Here is a 20,766-nt window from a genome sequence, read left to right on the forward strand (position 1 = left end):
TCCCCAAACATGATCAAGTACATTGTGGGCCATGTTTTAAAATAAAGTATAACAATTTAATTACTCTTGATAACAAAATCATGACATCAGAGAAATAATTCACATTAATAGCTAAATAACTCTACTTTGTTAATTCGAGCAGTGAGTTGCAATCTATTGCAAAGATAGCCTGCAGAGTTCTGTCCTACTATCCAGGTCTGTACCCAAACAATTTGAACTTCTACTTTTAAAAATCCACCTCTCTAAAAACAAATCTCTCACCGTTACCGCCTGCTATAGACCACCCTCTGCCCCCAGCTGTGCTCTGGACACCATATGTGAACTGATTGCCCCCCATCTATCTTCAGAGCTCGTGCTGCTAGGTGACCTAAACTGAAACATGCTTAACACCCCAGCCATCCTACAATCTAAGCTTGATGCCCTCAATCTCACAGAAATTATCAATGAACCTACCAGGTACCACCCCAAAGCCGTAAACACGGGCACCCTCATAGATATCATCCTAACCAACTTGCCCTCTAAATACACCTCTGCTGTCTTCAACCAAGATCTCAGCGATCACTGCCTCCTTGCCTGCATCCGTAATGGGTCAGCGGTCAAACGACCTCCACTCATCACTGTCAAACGCTCCCTGAAACACTTCAGCGAGCAGGCCTTTCTAATCGACCTGGCCCGGGTATCCTGGAAGGATATTGACCTCATCCCGTCAGTAGAGGATGTCTGATGGTGTCTTCCTCACCATCTTAAATAAGCATGCCCCATTCAAGAAATTTAGAACCAGGAACAGATATAGCCCTTGGTTCTCTCCAGACCTGACTGCCCTTAACCAACACAAAAACATCCTATGGCGTTCTCCATTAGCATTGAACAGCCCCCGTGATATGCAACTTTTCAGGGAAGCTAGAAACCAATATACACAGGCAGTTAGAAAAGCCAAGGCTAGCTTTTTCAAGCAGAAATTTGCTTCCTGCAACACAAACTCAAAAAAGTTCTGGGACACTGTAAAGTCCATGGAGAATAAGAACACCTCCTCCCAGCTGCACTGAGGTTAGGAAACTCTGTCACCACCGATAAATCCACTATAATTGACAATTTCAATAAGCATTTTTCTACAGCTGGCCATGCTTTCCACCTGGCTACCCCTACCCCGGTCAACAGCACTGCACCCCCCACAGCAACTCGCACAAGCCTTCACCATTTCTCCTTCTCCCAAATCCAGTCAACTGATGTTCTGAAAGAGCTGCAAAATCTGGACCCCTACAAATCAGCCGGGCTAGACAATCTGGACCCTTTCTTTCTAAAATGATCTGCCGAAATTGTTGCAACCCCTATTACTAGCCTGTTCAACCTCTCTTTTGTGTCATCTGATATTCCCAAAGATTGGAAAGCAGCTGCGGTCATCCCCCTCTTTAAAGGGGGGGGACACTCTAGACCCAAACTGCTACAGACGTAAATCTATCCTACCCTGCCTTTCTAAGGTCTTCGAAAGCCAAGTCAACAAACAGATTACCGACCATTTCGAATCCCACCGCACCTTCTCTGCTACGCAATCTGGTTTCAGAGCTGGTCATGGGTGCACCTCAGCCACGCTCAAGGTCCAAAACGATATCTTAACCGCCATCGATAAGAAACAATACTGTGCAGCCGTATTCATTGACCTGGCCAAGGCTTTCGACTCTGAATGAATGTTCTCTCACAGAATGGGCATCAACACTGTCACTCTCCTCATCGAAGACTCGATAGCCTTGTTTTCTCTAATGATTGCCTCGCCTGGTTCACCGACTACTTCTCTGATAGAGTTCAGTGTGTCAAATCGGAGGGTCTGCTGTCCGGATCTCTGGCAGTCTCTATGGGGGTGCCACAGGGTTCAATTCTTGGGCCGACTCTCTTCTCTGTATACATCAATGATGTCGCTCTTGCTGCTGATGAGTCTCTGATCCACCTCTACGCAGACGACACCATTCTGTATACTTCTGACCCTTCTTTGGACACTGTGTTAACAACCCTCCAGATGAGCTTCAATGCCATACAACTCTCCTTCCGTGGCCTCCAACTGCTCATAAATACAAGTAAAACTAAATGCATGCTTTTCAACCAATCGATGCCTGCACCTGCCCACCTGTCCAACATCACTACTCTGGACGGTTCTGACTTAGAATATGTGGACAACTACAAATACCTGGGTGTCTGGTTAGACTGTAAACTCTCCTTCCAGACCTCACATCAAACATCTTCAATCCAAAGTTAAATCTAGAATTGGCTTCCTATTTCGCAACAAAGCATCCTTCACTCATGCTGCCAAACATACCCTCGTAAAACTGACCATCCTACCGATCCTCGACTTCGGCGATGTCATTTACAAAATAGCCTCCAATACCCTACTCAATAAATTGGATGCAGTCTATCACAGTGCCATCCGTTTTGTCACCAAAGCCCCATATACTACCCACCACTGCGACCTGTACGCTCTTGTTGGCTGGCCCTCGCTTCATACTCGTCGCCAAACCCCCTGGTTCCAGGTCATCTACAAGACCCTGCTAGGTAATGTCCCCCCTTATCTCAGCTCGTTGTTCACCATAGCTGCACCCACCTGTAGCACGTGCTCCAGCAGGTATATCTCACTGGTCACCCCCAATACCAATTCCTCCTTTGGCCACCTCTCATTCCAGTTCTCTGCTGCCAATGACTGGAATGAACTACAAAAATCTCTGAAACTGGAAACACTTATCTCCCTCACTAGCTTTAAGCACCAGCTGCCAGAGCAGCTCACAGATTACTGCACCTGTACATAGTACATAGCCCATCTATAATTTAGCCCAAACAACTACCTCTCCCCCTACTGTATTTATTTATTTATTTTGCTCCTTCGCACCCCATTATATCTCTACTTTGCACATTCTTCCACTGCAAATCTACCATTCCAGTGTTTTACTTGCTATATTGTATTTACTTCGCCACCATTTTTTTTGCCTTTACTTCCCTTCTCACCTCATTTGCTCACATCGTATATAGACTTGTTTATACTGTATTATTGACTGTATGTTTGTTTTACTCCATGTGTAACTCTGTGTTGTTGTATGTGTCGAACTGCTTTGCTTTATCTTGGCCAGGTCGCAGTTGTAAATGAGAACTTGTTCTCAACTTGCCTACCTGGTTAAATAAAGGTGGAATAAAATATATATTTTTTAAATACAGTAGACTTTCTATTCATAAATTATAGTTTAAAAAAAATTAGAACTCTTAGGCTATTTGTAACTGGCATATTTCATGAAAACCTTGACATACGTTGTACAAATACAAATCATGCATTTTTTTTAAATTATCTAAAAGATGCATTGTGAATACTAAAAAAGGATTTTATACAAATTGCGAACAATGATTTGGTGTTGAGAACTAGTGATGTGTTGTGGCCTAGGGCAGGGTTTACCAAACCATTATTTTTTTTGTCCTAGAACTACACAGTTGATTCAAGTAATTAAAGCTTGACGATGAGTGTAGTTTCACTGATTCCCAAATGTATGCTTCAGTATTTTTAATTTAATGGAAAATACTCCTAAACTGTTTGCTACTAAACATTTGCTTTGCTCTTCCAGAATTGACTTAGATAAAAGCCCAAATGTCGGCCAGTGTATGACACACAGACAACTCTGGGTCCGTATGTATTGCAGTGTGTTCTGGGCCGGTAAGCTAGTTTTATTTTTTTAATGATTATACTTTTTTTTTTACAATTTCAACACATAAAACAATAGAACAATTATTATTATGATTTCTGTCAAATCCCCGAAGGCTAGGATGTTAGCTGTGGGTTTAGGTTGGTCTGGATGTGTTGGCTTGACTATTTGGCCTCTCCTGAAAGGTAGTCAAGCTCATCGCTTTCCTTGGGTCCTCCGCCTGGTGGTTTCATCTCAGCATCTGAAAGATCAATGAAAACCAAAAACTACTTTACAGTGCCTTCAGAAAGTATTCAGATCCCTTGACTTTTTGCACATTTTGTTATGTTCTAGAGCCTTATTCTATAATGGATGAAATACATTCTGTAATGTTCTAGAGCCTTATTCTATAATGGATGAAATACATTCTGTTATGTTCTAGAGCCTTATTCTATAATGGATTAAATACATTCTGTTATGTTCTAGAGCCTTATTCTATAATGGATGAAATACATTCTGTTATGTTCTAGAGCCTTATTCTATAATGGATGAAATACATTTTGTTATGTTCTAGAGCCTTATTCTATAATGGATGAAATACATTTTGTTATGTTCTAGAGCCTTATTCTATAATGGATTAAATACATTCTGTTATGTTCTAGAGCCTTATTCTATAATGGATTAAATACATTTTGTTATGTTCTAGAGCCTTATTCTATAATGGATGAAATACATTTTGTTATGTTCTAGAGCCTTATTTTATAATGGATGAAATACATTCTGTTATGTTCTAGAGCCTTATTCTATAATGGATTAAATACATTCTGTTATGTTCTAGAGCCTTATTCTATAATGGATGAAATACATTCTGTTATGTTCTAGAGCCTTATTCTATAATGGATTAAATACATTTTTCCCCCTCATCAACACACAATATCTCATAATGACAAATCAAAAACAGGTTTTTAGAAATGCTTGCTGATTATTTTTTTAATTACTGAGTAAAAGGTCTGAATACTTAATGTAAATGTTATATATTTCCATTTTATTTATGCACCTTTGGCAGCGATTCCATCCTCGAGTCTTCTTGGGTATGACGCTACGAGCTTGGGACACCTGTGTTTGGGGAGTTTCTCCCATTCTTCTCTGCGGATCCTCTCAAGCTCTGTCAGGTTGGATGGGGAGTGTTGCTGCACAGCTATTTTCAGGTCTCTCCAGAGATGTTCGATAGGGTTCAAGTCCGGGCTCTGGCTGGGCCACTCAAGGACATTCAGAGACTTGTCCCAAAGCCACTCCTGCATTGTCTTGGCTGTGTGCTTAGGGTCATTGTCCTGTTGGAAGGTGAATCTTCACTCTAGTCTGAGGTCCTGAGCGCTCTTGAGCAAGTTTTCATCAATGATCTCTCTATACTTTGCTCTCTTCATCTTGGCCTTGATCCTGACTAGTCTCCCAGTCCCTGCCGCTGAAACACATCCCCACAGCATCATGCTGCCACCAACATTCTTCCTTTTGGCAAACTGCAAGCGGGCTGTCACGTGCCTTCCGTCTGGCTACTCTACCATAAAGGCCTGATTGGTGGAGTGCTGCAGAGATGGTTGTCCTTCTGGAAGGTTCTCTCATCTCCACAGAGGAACTTTAGAGCTCTGTCAGCGTGACCATCGGGTACTTGGTCACCTCCCTGACCAAGGCCCTTCTCCCCCGATTGCTCAGTTTGGCCGGGTGGCCAGCTCTAGGGTTCCAATCTTCTTCCATTCAAGAATGATGGAGGCCACTGTGTTCTTGGGGACCTTCAATGCTGCAGACATTTTTTGGTACCCTTCCCCAAATCTGCGCCTCGACACAATCCTGTCTCGGAGCTCTACGGACAATTCCTTTGACTTCATGGCTTGGTTCTTGCTCTGACATGCACTTTGAACTGTGAGACCTTATATAGACAGGTGTGTGCCTTTCCAAATCATGTCCAATCAGTTGAATTTACCACAGGTGGACTCCAATCAAGTTGTAGAAACGTTTCATGGATGATCAATGGAAACAGGATGCACCTGAGCTCAATTTCTGAATACTTATGTAAATAAGGTATTTCTGTTAACTTTTTTTGCTAAATTTGCTAAAAATGTTTTTGCTTCTCATTATGGGGCATTGTGTGTAGATTGATGAGGAACATTTTTTGGGGATCAATTTTAGAATAAGGCTGTAACATAACAAAATGTGGAAAAAGTCAATTAATACTTTACGAAGGCACTGTAAATGCATATTTAAAAACCAAAAATGTCATCATGCCATTAAACAATAATACCGTTATTACAGTTAAATTCAAGTTCAAATTGTGAAATGAAAGAGCAGCGTACCAAGTTCATCAGAGGAAAGCAGCTCGCCGGTCTGTATTCTGCCTTCCTCACAGAGCGCCATCTTGTGGAGGAAAGCAGCTCGCCGGTCTGTATTCTGCCTTCCTCACAGAGCGCCATCTTGTGGAGGAAAAGCTCTTTGCACGCATTAACAACTATTTTTTATTTTATTTTAACTAGGCAAGTCAGTTAAGAACAAATTGTTATTTTCAATGATGGTCTAGGAACAGTGGGTTAACTGCCTGTTCAGGGGCAGAACGACAGATTTCTACCTTGTCAGCTCGGGGATTCGATCTTGCAACCTTTCGGTTACTCGTCAGGCTTGCCCTCGCTCTAACCACTAGGCTACGCTGCTGCCCCATGGCTGGGCAAGCCTGGCAGGGTTATTCCATAGAGGGCAAGCCTGGCAGGGTTATTCCGTAGAGGGCAAGCCTGGCAGGGTTATTCTAGAGAGGGCAAGCCTGGCAGGGTTATTCTAGAGAGGGCAAGCCTGGCAGGGTTATTCCATAGAGGGCAAGCCTGGCAGGGTTATTCTGTAGAGGACAAGCCTGGCAGGGTTATTCTAGAGAGGACAAGCCTGGCAGGGTTATTCTAGAGAGGACAAGCCTGGCAGGGTTATTCCATAGAGGGCAAGCCTGGCAGGGTTATTCCATAGAGGACAAGCCTGGCAGGGCTATTCTAGAGAGGACAAGCCTGGCAGGGTTATTCTAGAGAGGACAAGCCTGGCAGGGTTATTCTAGAGAGGACAAGCCTGGCAGTGTTATTCTAGAGAGGGCAAGCCTGGCAGGGTTATTCTAGAGAGGGCAAGCCTGGCAGGGTTATTCTAGAGAGGGCAAGCCTGGCAGGGTTATTCTAGAGAGGGCAAGCCTGGCAGGGTTATTCTAGAGAGGGCAAGCCTGGCAGGGTTATTCTAGAGAGGGCAAGCCTGGCAGGGTTATTCCGAGAGGGCAAGCCTGGCAGGGTTATTCTAGAGAGGACAAGCCTGGCAGGGTTATTCCGTAGGGGGCAAGCCTGGCAGGGTTATTCTAGAGAGGACAAGCCTGGCAGGGTTATTCCGTAGGGGGCAAGCCTGGCAGGGTTATTCCGTAGGGGGCAAGCCTGGCAGGGTTATTCTAGAGAGGGCAAGCCTGGCAGGGTTATTCTAGAGAGGGCAAGCCTGGCAGGGTTATTCCGTAGGGGGCAAGCCTGGCAGGGTTATTCCGTAGGGGGCAAGCCTGGCAGGGTTATTCCGTAGGGGGCAAGCCTGGCAAGGTTATTCTAGAGAGGACAAGCCTGGCAGGGTTATTCCGTAGGGGGCAAGCCTGGCAGGGTTATTCCGTAGGGGGCAAGCCTGGCAGGGTTATTCCATAGAGAGTGACTATGTTAGGTAACTGGTAAGGTAGGACATCTGTTAACCAGTGGCAACACGGTTGGATTTAAAGCAGAGAGGTACACGTCTCTTAGGTTTTGAGGAATGCAGTCAGGTTATGTTGTTTTTAGTTGTGGCCATTTAAATCAGTGACTGGTTTATACCTGGGAAAGCAGGGTTACCTCTGAAGGGCACATCACAGCAAAATGTTTTGAAACTGAGTAAAATGTGTGTTTCTTGGACATGTCCAGTCTCTGTTTCAGTCCACTTTCTTCTATTTTTGTGGCAAATGAACACAACCAAGATGTTTGGTCCTCTCTGGGGGCACTGAACGAATTAAAACTAAAATCATCCTGACTGCAACCCTCATGGAGATGAGCTGTGAACCCTGACCCTGGGTTATGAGATATCTGATGATGAGTATGGTGAACTGGAGCGTAGCCAACTGGCTAGTGTAAGACCAACCATAACTGTTCACCTGCACTGTCCCAGAGGCTCCACCACATGGACAGGAGGTCTGGGTCCCAGAGGCTCCACCACATGGACAGGAGGTCTGGGTCCCAGAGGCTCCACCACATGGAAAGGAGGTCTGGGTCCCAGAGGCTCCACCACATGGAAAGGAGGTCTGGGTCCCAGAGGCTCCACCACATGGAAAGGAGGTCTGGGTCCCAGAGGCCTCAACACACGTCATGGAGGTCTGGGGGTCTGCTCTCGTGTCACTATGGGGGCGATGGGAAGAAGGACAGAGTAGGGGTGAGGAGGGCAGTGGTATTGTAACGGTTTTGACTTGAGGTTATTTTTTTTATAGGGGTGCCAGGTAGGTTGTGCCTACCAGAGAAAACATTGGTCTCTCCTTTTAGTTTGGGAGGGAATGAGTCCCATCTGGTCCGTCAAGTCTACACCATACAAAGGACTTATGTAAACGTCAGAAGGGAAATCAACTTTTCATAAACCCTTAAAACATTGAAAGAACTTCAAAAACAACTATTCTTTTGCGTGGGTTGTATTAGCAACATCAATGGATTACACACACATAATAATATAACACAATGAGTTCTGGTTCCTCCAGAAATGTCCTGTACCTCGGGCCTAAAAAGAGTCCCGCCCGGTAAAGGAGTTCAGTGAACTCAAGTGACTTTTGTCACGCAATGTTGGTCCGTTCATTCCGTGTAGCGTAAACCCAGTATTAAATCATACAATCAATATAACCATTTTACCACAGAACTTTAAAGCGTATCTGCTCTTACTAATTCCTCAACTACATCTAACTACATAAATCATCACCGTATACATCATATCAAAACAAATGAAATACCGTATACAAAAAAGGTGGTAGTCAGTCGGTCAGTCAGACAATCCAATCCGCCAACAGATCTCCAGCGGAGAAAGGCCACGAAGAATAGAGAGGAGTAGTCCACGGACGCAAAGAGTGGATCCGATCCTGGGTAAACTCTCAGGCTACAAAACACACGTTTAACAGCAACAAAACAACCGGAATAGAGAAGCTTCGGGAACACATCCTCAGTCACGTCTCCATCCCAAAAACCCCCACTTTTGCGCAGCTGATGCTGGCTATTTAATTGGGAATTAAAGGGAAAGCACCCTATTGGAAGGAGAAGCACTGAGACGGCTCAAAATAATTCAGGGCCGTCACACACCCCCTCCCCTGGAAAAAGCCGACCATTGCCCTGGAAGGTACATCTTGGTCGGGGTAACCGAGAAAGGTCTCCTCATCACTTTCCTCTACAAAAATTCTCATGACTTTTTTGAGCTCACGCTCCTCAGCTGAGGGGTCACAGGCCTTAAGGTGTGAGACTTCTGGGTCTGGGAATCCGAGAAAAGTCTCCTCACTTTCCTCTTCAAAGATATCCAAGATCTTGCGGCGCTCAATCGCCTCCAATTCCTCAGCCGAGGGGTAACAGGCCTTAAGGCGTGAGACATGGACAACGCGCATATCTTCACCTGTGTCCTCTTTCACCACTCGGTAGTTCAAAGGGCCCATCTGCTCCACAATCCTATATGGTCCTTGCCATTTAGGAGCGAGCTTGGCAGAGAAGAATTGTTCAGCTTTCGAGTAAGGATGAGAGCGAAGCCACACCCGATCACGAAGCTGAAACTGCATGTCTCGTCTGTTCTTATCATAATTTCTCTTCTGCTTGAGTCGAGCCTGGGTCATGTTCTTTGAGACAAGAGCTCTCAAGTCATGGAGATGGACTACCTGGTCATAGCAAGCAGCGTCTGGAGTAATCTGCTGGGGCTGTAGCACCATAATCAAGGGTCCTCGGAGGGGACGACTTAGGTTCAGCTCTGCAGGTGTGACTCCAGTGGACTCTTGCACAGCAGAATTCAGGGCAAATCGAAACTCGTGAAGGTGCTTGTCCCAGTGTTTGTGCTGGGTCCCTACATAGGAAGCAATCATTGTCTTCAAGGTTCGATTTACTCTCTCAGTGAGATTGGTCTGTGGGTGATAGGCCGTGGTCAACTTCTGTCTCAGGTTCCATCTTTGGCAGGTCTCCTCAAAGAGATCAGAGACAAATTGGGAACCTCGATCAGACAGGATGTAATCAGGCACTCCCCAGCGAGTCAGGATCTCTTTCGTAAGGATGTTAGAGACGGTCCTTGCTGTGGCCTGACGCAGGGAAAAGAGTTCCACCCACTTTGAATAATAATCAACAAACACAAGCATGTACACATTCTGATTGGAGCTTCTAGGAAATGGACCCATCAAATCCACTCCTAGCATTTCCCAAGGTCGGGTAACCACCGTTTGCTGCAACTTGCCAGCAGGCTTTCTACCTTCTGGTTTGTACATTTGACAAACCTGACAGTTTCGGATGTGTGACTTCACATCCATGCTCAGATGTGGCCAGTACAGTAACGCTTGCAACCGCTTGTAGGTTTTGAACCTGCCCAAATGACCAGCTAATGGGTCTTCATGGAAATGTTGAAGCAGTTGTAGGCGTAGAGTTTCAGGTATGTACAATTGGTAGAGGGTTCTGTGTGGTAGTTGTACAACACGGTAGACTTTGTCTTCCAGGATGGTCAGCTTTGTGGTAGGATTGACCATCTTTTCTCCATCTTCCAGGATAGTCTGGTACAAAGCCTGTACTTCTGGATCATCCTGTTGGGCTTTCCATATGGTCTCATCAGAGATGGGAAAGTCTGTTTTGGGCGAGTCTCGACTGCTTGACAGGACAGTAGCACATGTAAGATGAGGGCCACCGTTGCCACAAGCAGGAGCTCTGGATAAGGCATCTGGAACAGTGTTGTATTTTCCTTTCCTGTATTCTACTGCAAAGGTGAACTCTTGCAACCGTAGAGCCCATCTTATGAGTCTGGTGCTTGGTTTGTTGGTCTTGAACACCCACACAAGGGAGGAATGGTCAGTGACCACAGTGAAGTGTCTTCCCTCCAGGTAGTACCTCCACTTTTCCAAAGCCCAGACAACTGCAAGGCACTCTTGCTCGGTTGTGGAGTAGTTCCGTTCTGCTCCATTCAATGTCCGACTGGCGAACGCTAGCACTTCTTCAGTGCCAAGTCCAGTCTGTTGGACTAGGACAGCACCAAGTCCAACATCCCTTGCATCAGTGTAAACAACAAAAGGGGAATCAAAGTTGGGATGACCTAAAATGGGAGGTGTGACGAGGTGTCGTTTCAGGGTTTCAAAGGATGTCTGGCACTCTGCCGTCCATAGGAATTTCACTCCTTTTCGCTTCAACGCGTTGAGGGGTTCTGCCACCTGGGAGAAGTTCGACACAAACCGATGGTACCATCCAGCCATCCCAAGGAACCGTTGAAGGGCCTTGAGTGTGGTTGGCACAGGAAAATCTTGTACCGCCTTGGTCTTTTCAGGATCCACATGAATGCCGTCGAAAGACACAATATGGCCAAGGAACTTCAGGGAAGTTTGGCAGAAGTTGCTCTTCTTCATATTCACGGTCAGACCAGCTTCTCTTAGCTTGTCCAACACTGCTTGAAGATCTTGAAAGTGTTGTTCTCTGTTCTGGGAGTAGATAATTATATCGTCCAGGTAGACGAAACAGATCTTCCCTTTGAGCTCACCTAACGCAATCTCCATCAGTCTTTGGAAAGTGGCAGGTGCATTCTTTAATCCAAAAGGCATCACCTTAAAGGAAAACAAGCCCTCAGCACAGACAAAAGCAGTCTTGTCCTTGCTTTCCTGGTCCATCTCAACTTGCCAATAACCACTATTGAGGTCAAGGGTAGTGAACACAACAGCGCCAGACAATGACTCCAGGATCTCGTGGATGGTAGGAAAAGGATAGGCATCAGTCTGGGAAACATTGTTGGTCTTCCTATAGTCCACACAAAATCTAAGACCACCAGTCTTTTTTGGGATGAGGACAACAGGAGCAGCCCAAGGAGAGGAGGAACGTTCTATTATATCTTGTGTTAACATATCATTAATGAGTCCCTTTTGGATGATTAGCTTCGCTGGGGACAAACGATATGGCTTTTGCTTGATCGGCATTTCCTGTGTAAGGAATATTTTGTGCTTCAGGAGCCCGGTGCGTCCTAGCCTTGAAGTACATACATCAGCATTATTCTGCAGCTGTTCCAACAGCCTTAACTCCTCTGGATGTTCCAGCTGAGCTCTTCTTACAGCCTGTAAAAGGAGATCGTCAGAAGGATTATCAAGGGTTAGTGGTAACGGAGCAACGGCAGAGAAGACTGCCACATTTGAACCCCAATCATGTAACTTCGTAGCTTCTGATTGGAAGAAATGCTTCTTGCTCGGATTGTATGGAAACCAGTAGCAATTGTGTGCGATATCAATCTGGACACCACTGAAGTACATGAAATCAATTCCCAACACGACAGGAAAAGCAAGGTTCTTGGTTTGTAGGATAACTGAAGGAATCATATAGGAGCGGTTACACAGGCAGAACTCTACCTCACTCCATCCAAGTGGTCGTTTAGCCTCACCATCAGCCAGATAGAGTGGACCTTCTGTCCACGGCTTCAAGTTGTATTGCGGACCTTTAACCTCCTTCCACAGTTTCTCATTGAGCAGTGTGTAGGATGACCCGGTGTCCAGGATGGCTCTTCCTGTCCATGGGCCTATGGACAGGGGTAACACCAGTTGGTGCGGTATGAACTGAAAGGAAGGGGATGTCGATGGGGGGGCGTAGGCAGTGACTCTTGGGATTTCAGCTCTGGTTAAAGCACCCAGAGAAGGATGGTCATTCCTGCGAAGAGAGTTAGGCGTGTTGGCCTGTTGTGATTTGTGGTTTCTGGAAGGGTTTTCTTGATACGGTCTGGGACATGTAGCTGAAGAATGTCCCTTTTGATTACATCTCCAACAGAACATGAGAGGGGTCTTGGCTGGAGACTCTAGCTGTTGTTGATGGTCTGTCTTGGGTAACTGTTTGGGTGTCTGTTTCTTTCTTTGGTCATATTGCTGTTGGCATTCTCTGTCCTTCTCAAACTGCTGTCCCAAGCGAACCAGTCCATCGACAGTGGTGACTCGTTCTCGGAGTTGACTGGCTAGTAGTGGGTTGATGTTCTTCAAAATCAATTTAATGACCTCTTCCTCCTCAATGCCAGGTTTCCACCTTCTGCACAGGGAGTGGTAACCGTATGCAAAGTCACGGATACTCTCTTTCTCTCTTTGTACTCGATTCCTGACTCTGTCTGCCAACTCATCTGTGTAGTCCTCAGACAGAAATGCAGAGGAAAACTTGGCCTCAAAGTCAGCCCAGGAGGTAGTGGTGAGACGTGCCACATCCCACCAGTCTCGAGCTGTCCCATGCAACACATTCCTCAATGTGGCAAGGAGTTCTTCTAAGCCAGGGATTGTGGGTTCGAGTCCCATCTGGGGTGCCATTTTTTATGTAACGGTTTTGACTTGAGGTTATTTTTTTTATAGGGGTGCCAGGTAGGTTGTGCCTACCAGAGAAAACATTGGTCTCTCCTTGAAGTTCTCTCCTCTCCTCTCTCCTTGAAGTTGTAAAACTACAACCTCTGGAGATAAACCAGACAATGGAGGAAGGTTGCGTGTCAGATGGAGGGCTGGCTCAGTACTTTCACACAGATCCATGTCAATAAGTGAGTAACTGGTTAGACCTCCTGTGGCCTGTGGTCCAGACCGAGCATTCAGATTCCCAGGGCTCTGGCCCAAATCAACTCCATTATCTCCATTCCCATTATGATTTGTGTTGTCAGCTTGATGGTCAGAATGGCCCTGTGTATTCCCATTGACAGGTATGAAATGGATGAGCACATTATCTTGGGGTGAATCCATTGTTTTAATTCCACACAAAATATTTGCTTTGGTTAGTTCTCAATGTTGAGCTGTCCCATCTGGGGTGCCATTTTTTATGTAACGGTTTTGACTTGAGGTTATTTTTTTTATAGGGGTGCCAGGTAGGTTGTGCCTACCAGAGAAAACATTGGTCTCTCCTTTTAGTTTGGGAGGGAATGAGTCCCATCTGGTCCGTCAAGTCTACACCATACAAAGGACTTATGTAAACGTCAGAAGGGAAATCAACTTTTCATAAACCCTTAAAACATTGAAAGAACTTCAAAAACAACTATTCTTTTGCGTGGGTTGTATTAGCAACATCAATGGATTACACACACATAATAATATAACACAATGAGTTCTGGTTCCTCCAGAAATGTCCTGTACCTCGGGCCTAAAAAGAGTCCCGCCCGGTAAAGGAGTTCAGTGAACTCAAGTGACTTTTGTCACGCAATGTTGGTCCGTTCATTCCGTGTAGCGTAAACCCAGTATTAAATCATACAATCAATATAACCATTTTACCACAGAACTTTAAAGCGTATCTGCTCTTACTAATTCCTCAACTACATCTAACTACATAAATCATCACCGTATACATCATATCAAAACAAATGAAATACCGTATACAAAAAAGGTGGTAGTCAGTCGGTCAGTCAGACAATCCAATCCGCCAACAGATCTCCAGCGGAGAAAGGCCACGAAGAATAGAGAGGAGTAGTCCACGGACGCAAAGAGTGGATCCGATCCTGGGTAAACTCTCAGGCTACAAAACACACGTTTAACAGCAACAAAACAACCGGAATAGAGAAGCTTCAGGAACACATCCTCAGTCACGTCTCCATCCCAAAAACCCCCACTTTTGCGCAGCTGATGCTGGCTATTTAATTGGGAATTAAAGGGAAAGCACCCTATTGGAAGGAGAAGCACTGAGACGGCTCAAAATAATTCAGGGCCGTCACAGTATGTATGTGTCTTACAGTGGACCGACACATCTTTGCATCTCAGTGCTAGAGGCGTCACTACAGGCACCCTGATTCAACAAGATGGCTGACGTTTTACATTCTCCGTACGTACATACCCCAACCAGAAGCCATGGATTACAGGCAACATCTGCATTGAGCTAAAGGATCGAGCTGCCGCTTTCAAGGAGCGGGAGACTAATCCAGACGCTTATAAGAAATCCCGCTATGCCCTCAGATAAACCATCAAACAAGCAAAGTGTAAATACAGGATTAAGATTGAATCCTACTACACCGGCTCTGACGCTCGTCGGATGTAGCAGGGCTTGAAAACTATTACAGACTACAAAGGGAAACCCAGACACAAGCTGCCCAGTGAAGCGAGCCTACCAGACAAGCTAAATGCCTTTTATGCTCGCTCCGAGGCAAGCAACACTGAAGCATGCACGAGATCACCAGATGTTCTGGATGACTGTGTGATAACGCTCTCAGTAGCCGATGTAAGCAAGACCTTTAAACAGGTCAACATTCACAAAGTCGCTGGGCCAGACGGATTACCAGGACGTGTACTCAAAGCATGCGCGGACCAACTGTCAAGTGTCTTCACTGACATTTTCAACCTCTCCCTGACCGAGTCTGTAATACCTACATGTTTCAAGCAGACTACCATAGTCCCTGTGCCCAAGGAAGTGAAGGTAATCTGCCTAAATGATTACCGCCCGTGGCACTCATGACGTTAGCAATGAAGTGCTTTGAAAGGCTGATCATGGCTCACATCAACAGCATCCTCCTGGACACCTCAGACCCACTCCAATTCGCATACCGCCCCAACAGATCCACAGATGACGCAGTCTCAATCGCACTCCACACCGCCTTTTCTCACCTGGACAAAAGGAACACCTATGTGAGAATGCTGTTCATTGACTACAGCTCAGCATTCAACACCATAGTGCCCACGAAGCTCGTCACTGAGCTAAGGACTCTGGGACTAAACACCCCCCTCTGCAACTGGATCCTGGACTTCCTGACGGGCCGCTCCCAGGTGGTGAGGGTAGGCAACAACACGTCTGCCACGCTGATCCTTAACCCTGGTGACCCTCAGGGGTGTGTCCTAAGTCTCCTCCACCATCATTAAGTTTGCTGACGACACAACAGTGGTAGGCCTAATCACTGACAACAATGAGATGGCCTATAGGGAGGAGGTCAGAGAACTGGCAGTGTGGTGCCAGGATAACAACCTCTCCCTCAATGTGAGCAAGACAAAGGAGCTGATCGTGGACTACAGAGGGTGGGCCGAACAGGCCCCCATTAACATCAACAGGGCTGTAGTGGAGCGGTCGAGAGTTTCAAGTTCCTTGGTGTCCACATCACCAACGAACTATCATGGTCCAAACATGTTCAGTCGTGAAGAGGGCACGACAAAACCATTTCCCCTTCAGGAGACAGATTTAGCATGGGTCCCCAGATCCTCAAAAGGTTCTACAGCTGCACTATCGAGAGCATCCTGACCGGTTGCATCACTGCCTGGTACGGCAACTGCTCGGTATCTGACCGTAAGGCGTTACAAAGGGTAGTGTGAACGGCCCAATACATCACTGGGGCCAAGCTTCCTTCCATCCAGGACCTATATAATAGGCGGTGTCAGGGGAAAGCCCATAAAATTGTCAGAGACTCCAGTCACCCAAGTTATAGACTGTTTTCTCTGCTACCGCACAGCAAGCGGTACCAGAGCGCCAAGTCTAGGACCAAAATGCTCCTTAACAGCTTCTACCCCCAAGCCATTAGACTGCTGAACAATTCATAAAAATTGCCACCGGACAATTTACATTGACCCCCCCCCCCCCCCCCTGTACACTGCTGCTACTCGCTGTTTGTTTGTTACCTATGCATTAATAAAAAAAATATGATGCAAGCGCGTGTTTTGTCGTTCTTTTGCTTGTAGAATACCATATACCGTGCACTAGGCCTATTCATTGATGATAAACCCTGCTTTACTGAAGTTCCGAGACATTTCAAGGCAAGATATTGCAAAATACAGAATTCCATTGTGACATACAGCTTTAGATTGCTGATGGATAGGCCTAGTGTACGGTTCTGACTCTGTCTGCCTGGTTGCCGATCTGCCTATTCAATACCCCTCTCCTCTCTCTCCGTCTCTTGCGAGCTCGCTATGATGGGTTTTTTTTTTGTCGGAAGTATACTGCAACTAATCACTCTCCTCCTCCATTCCAAAAATACCTAGGGGACGATTCCTACCACCAAAAAAAGCAATGTCCTTCCCAGACTTTTCCCCAAATGTTTGTATTTTACATTGTTTATGTGTCAGAATTTTGAAATCACAAACAATAAAGTATTTAGAGCCTTTAACCCCCTCCATGCTGTTGCCAACTCCTCAGTAAGGAAAGTAGCTATTGATTGTCCTAAAAGTCGCTAAATGACGTCATCGCCCAATTTGCATAATTGGCCATGTGCATGTAATTGTAATGGATGCTGTAGGAGAGAGGAATAACGTTGTGGGAGAGACAAAAAGTGAGTAAAAAACACCCTAAATATGAACTTTCTTCTGTCGATTCAAGTTTTTTTTAAATGTCACAATTCCAACACTCCTCCTTTATCCGGGCTTGGGACCAGCAAAAGTGACCCAAAAGAGACACTGGCGGAGTTACCGAGTAAAAAAAAAAAAAAAAAATGTTTGTTTTATTTTTATTTTTTTACATTTACATCTCGCCAGCGGCGGCTTCCCGCATGTGCAATTCTTTTGCAGTCTGGACGTGGAGGGGTGAACATCTCCTGCTCTGACTGCAGCTGGGAGGGTCTGCAGTGCGAGGACTGGGCCGCCTGTGAGTGCTTTGGGACGAGGATGGGGCCCACGGCAGCACCCGCTGGCTCGTTGAGAAGAGTAAGAACGATAGGTGCTTTCACGTCAGAGTCAACAAAAGTCTCCAATAACACCAGAAAAAGTCGCTAGATTTGTCGCTAAATATAGCGACTAAGTTGCTAAGTTGGCAACACTGTGTAGGACGTTGGTACCCAGCCAGGCTCTAATGTGTCTCTTCTCACTGAATGACAAATGGATGAATGGGCGATTAATTGTGCACGTGACTTCACAATAACATGTAAATGAGGCCCTAATGAATGATAAGGTGGGTGAAGAGGTTGATTTCATTTAAAACAACAGTGTAAAGGTGAGTTTGTATTCAATCATTTTACAGTGCGGTTTGCGGGATGATGTCATTCTCTTAAACTTTTTACTTTTGGAAAAGATGCTGTTATGGGACTGTTTTATTTACTCTAACACTATTACGAAAACTATACCGAAACTAATTTCACACATAATAAGAGTAGTGCTGAGCGATTAACCAAAATTATTATTTTTCGGGTTTTAAACAACTAATTGACTTACATTGATTCAAATATTTGAATTTCATTTCATTCGTTTTTCTTCTGTGTGATTATTGAGCACCTACCTTCTCAAGACATAAATCAGATCCAGCCTGAACTGTGCGATGTAGTAGGGAGTTGTAGTTTCTCTAGATATAAATCAGATCCAGCCTGAACTGTGCGATATAGTAGGGAGTTGTAGTTTCTCTAGACATAAATCAGATCCAGCCTGAACTGTGCGATGTAGTAGGGAGTTGTAGTTTCTCTAGACATAAATCAGATCCAGCCTGAACTGTGCGATGTAGTAGGGAGTTGTAGTTTCTCTAGATATAAATCAGATCCAGCCTGAACTGTGCGATATAGTAGGGAGTTGTAGTTTCTCTAGACATAAATCAGATCCAGCCTGAACTGTGCAATGTAGTAGGGAGTTGTTGTTTCTCTAAAGATGAATCAGATTCAGCCTGAACTGTGCGATATAGTAGGGAGTTGTAGTTTCTCTAGACATAAATCAGATCCAGCCTGAACTGTGCGATGTAGTAGGGAGTTGTAGTTTCTCTAGACATAAATCAGATCCAGCCTGAACTGTGCGATGTAATAGGGAGTTGTAGTTTCTCTAGATATAAATCAGATCCAGCCTGAACTGTGCGATGTAGTAGGGAGTTGTAGTTTCTCTAGACATAAATCAGATCCAGCCTGAACTGTGCAATGTAGTAGGGAGTTGTTGTTTCTCTAAAGATGAATCAGATTCAGCCTGAACTGTGCGATATAGTAGGGAGTTGTAGTTTCTCTAGACATAAATCAGATCCAGCCTGAACTGTGCGATGTAGTAGGGAGTTGTAGTTTCTCTAGACATAAATCAGATCCAGCCTGAACTGTGCGATGTAATAGGGAGTTGTAGTTTCTCTAGATATAAATCAGATCCAGCCTGAACTGTGCGATGTAGTAGGGAGTTGTAGTTTCTCTAGACATAAATCAGATCCAGCCTGAACTGTGCGATGTAGTAGGGAGTTGTAGTTTCTCTAGACATAAATCAGATCCAGCCTGAACTGTGCAATGTAGTAGGGAGTTGTAGTTTCTCTAGATATAAATCAGATCCAGCCTAAACTGTGCAATATAGTAGGGAGTTGTAGTTTCTCTAGACATAAATCAGATCCAGCCTGAACTGTGCAATGTAGTAGGGAGTTGTAGTTTCTCTAGACATAAATCTGATCCAGCCTGAACTGTGCGATGTAGTAGGGAGTTGTAGTTTCTCTAGACATAAATCAGATCCAGCCTGAACTGTGCGATGTAGTAGGGAGTTGTAGTTTCTCTAGACATAAATCAGATCCAGCCTGAACTGTGCGATGTAGTAGGGAGTTGTAGTTTCTCTAGACATAAATCAGATCCAGCCTGAACTGTGCGATGTAGTAGGGAGTTGTAGTTTCTCTAGATATAAATCAGATCCAGCCTGAACTGTGCGATGTAGTAGGGAGTTGTAGTTTCTCTAGACATAAATCAGATCCAGCCTGAACTGTGCGATGTAGTAGGGAGTTGTAGTTTCTCTAGACATAAATCAGATCCAGCCTGAACTGTGCGATGTAGTAGGGAGTTGTAGTTTCTCTAGACATAAATCAGATCCAGCCTGAACTGTGCGATGTAGTAGGGAGTTGTAGTTTCTCTAGATATAAATCAGATCCAGCCTGAACTGTGCGATATAGTAGGGAGTTGTAGTTTCTCTAGACATAAATCAGATCCAGCCTGAACTGTGCAATGTAGTAGGGAGTTGTTGTTTCTCTAAAGATGAATCAGATTCAGCCTGAACTGTGCGATGTTGTAGGGAATTGAAGTTTCTCTAGGCATAGATCAGATCCAGCCTGAACTGTGCGATGTAGTAGGGAATTGTAGTTTCTCTATACATAAATCAGATCCAGCCTGAACTGTGCGATGTAGTAGGGAGTTGTAGTTTCTCTAGACATAAATCAGATCCAGCCTGAACTGTGTGATGTAGTAGGGAGTTGTAGTTTCCAACAGGCCAATATTCTCCATGTTTAGCACATAAAACATGGTAATTAACTAAAATGATGATAATCCATTGCCGGTGGCGATTATAGGATGCAAAACAACACTAAACAATACATTAACTACCCTATAACGGTGACAAACGGTGCCCACAAACTGTCCCAACAGCAGAGTCCCAACAGCAGTCCCAACACCCACTGCTACACCTGGCTATCAGCGGAGCCTTGTCTGGCAGCAAAACAGTTCATTCAGCCTCATTTACTGGCTTTAAAAAAAAAATAGCTGATATGGCTGACTTGCTTAAACAAATGTGGTTTCTACTGACAATTGAGATGTACAAACTATGACATAAGGAGATGACAAGCTGATAAGAGGCAATCCGTAATTTCGATTGAGACATTAATGAGCGAGCTAGGATGGACGTAGTCACTATAACTATTTGTTCAGCACTTTTGAAATGTACAGTGACAGAGTTGAGAACATGGGCTGTTTCTTACAGTGTTCTCTCTGTACACCAAGTCAGAACCGTATGATAAATAAAGGGGGCATATGAAAACTCTTACAATATTCAATGATTACATTTCTCAAAAAACAGGTTATAGGCTACATGTGAACCACTGAGTCAGAACAGTAGGCAAAATTAAGAGGTGAAAATAGACCAAATTATTATGGTGAGGCAAATAGGATGCTAAAACAACATACACTTAGTATTACTTTCTTAGCTACAGTGTAAATATCTCCCTGGCATATTACAGAATTTATGCAGCAAAATATAAGACATTGTTGGACTCACCTTGTTGTGATGTTCTCACTTGAACAG

Source organism: Oncorhynchus clarkii, chromosome 9, assembly GCF_045791955.1.
Source record: "Oncorhynchus clarkii lewisi isolate Uvic-CL-2024 chromosome 9, UVic_Ocla_1.0, whole genome shotgun sequence".
In the NCBI taxonomy this organism is placed as follows: domain Eukaryota; kingdom Metazoa; phylum Chordata; class Actinopteri; order Salmoniformes; family Salmonidae; genus Oncorhynchus; species Oncorhynchus clarkii.